At 32.3% G+C, this 1,717-nt stretch overlaps 1 long non-coding RNA gene across 1 annotated transcript; it reads left to right on the top strand.

Moving 5' to 3' along the window:
* Positions 1–381: 381 nt before the first annotated feature.
* On the top strand, positions 382–1,497 carry LOC133192492 (uncharacterized). Its single transcript, XR_009721814.1, has 2 exons — positions 382–617; positions 1,273–1,497. It is a non-coding gene; the product is annotated as an uncharacterized LOC133192492 (long non-coding RNA).
* The last annotated feature ends 220 nt before the right edge of the window (positions 1,498–1,717 follow it).

The following is a 1,717-nucleotide window of genomic DNA, read 5'->3' as shown; positions in this document are numbered from 1 at the left end:
CCCACTGACGTCAAACACAAAGGTAGTCGCACGAGATTTACATGCATATTTAGCCTCCTTAGCGTCAGACACAGAGACAGGTGCGCACAAGATTTTCATGCATATTAGGCCTTCTTAGCTCCTGACCTATCGACCCGCCTAATTTACATTCCGATAGAATTATCAAGAAATCAACTCCGCTAACTTTCAAAGAGTTACCACAGAGAAAAAAGAAACAGACATGGAAATATCATGTCCTGACATCATGAAAAATTCTCAAGGGCATAAAACTACTATAATACAGATACCGGTAAATGTATGCAGAACATGCACAAAGTTTCATTTATGGTATATTGATAGATAAGAATAATTTACACTTTTATACTTCGATCTCTGTAGGGGTAAATTTTAGTGTCAGTCATTTTGGCTGGATCGAGAAATTTGAGTGATCGATATTCAATTCATTTTCTAATTTTAGTGAAAAATTTAATCCATGCTTTGTTATTATACATGTAATTGGTATTGTATGATTTATTCTATTTTTTTCTTTAACAGAAAATGAAGGTATAGTAGCTGACATATAGTGTACATGTACCACTTGAAGATTTGTCCCCCTTGTTGATACAAGAAATGCAAAGGTAATTCTTTGTGAAAATAGAGAGAATGAATAATAAAATTTTTCAAACCATACAACAAAAACTACTTTGAATAATTAGTACGCAACCAACCATTTACAATTTAATTTTGCAGTTTTATTTCTTTAACATTGAAAAAAAATCAAATTTGATATTTTTTTTTTAGCTCTACTGGTCAGAGACCAGAAGAGCTTATGGGATAGGAAGGTGTCCCTCGTCCGTCCGTCTAGCTGTCCGTCTGTCTGTCTGTCCATGGCGTCTATTTGTCTGTCTGTCTAGCTGTCCATCTGTCTGTAATTTTTCAAAACGCTACTCCTCCTACAGTTTTATTCTGATTTCAATATAACTTGGCACACAAGTAGACTGCACTAAGGTACATTTCAATGAACGGTGCTGCCATGGTTACTAAAAATAGAAATTTCTGTAAAATTCCTTTAAAACGCTACTCCACCTACAATTTTGGTATGATTTCAATATAATGTGGCACACAAGTAGACTACAATTAGATACATAATTCTATTTATTGCTGTCTGTTGCAAAGTTTCAAATCCAAGTGTTACTTTTTCTTTGTTATACATATAGACCAGTAGAGCTACAGTCTCATCAGAGACTTCTGGTTTATCCTTTTCATCACACAGCGACTTTCTTTTTTTTTCAGTGTACACAGATACATACACATAAAAGGAGACATCACCTCATGATCTGTGGATCCATTGAAAACTTTAAGGACAAAACTTTTGATAATTCATTCATGTATAGAGTGTTGACTCGAATATTGAATATCTAATGAATGGAACCAAGAGAATTAATTTAAGAAGTATTATATTGTATATTACTCTTTTTATTCATCTGTCAAATTTCTTAATTAAAAATTAAACTTAAAGGCTTAAATAAGGATTTTTTTTAATTTTAATTAGAACAAGTTCTTTAATTTATTTTTCTCTTATATAAATGGGCATTTAAGGTCATACGCAACGTAGTTTGCACTTTATTGGGTTCTTTCCTGGAGTTGAAGAGTTCCACTAAATGAAGGACCTGTGTGCAATATTTTTATTGTCTATATATGGATTTGTAAATCTCTTCTAAAACAATTTTTTTTTATA

Source organism: Saccostrea echinata, unplaced genomic scaffold, assembly GCF_033153115.1.
Source record: "Saccostrea echinata isolate AGI-Se365-2 ecotype Australia unplaced genomic scaffold, CSIRO_AGI_Sech_v1 ptg000025l, whole genome shotgun sequence".
NCBI lineage: Eukaryota > Metazoa > Mollusca > Bivalvia > Ostreida > Ostreidae > Saccostrea > Saccostrea echinata.
Note: the sequence above shows the minus strand (reverse complement) of the source record. Positions and strands in the feature narration are given on the sequence as shown.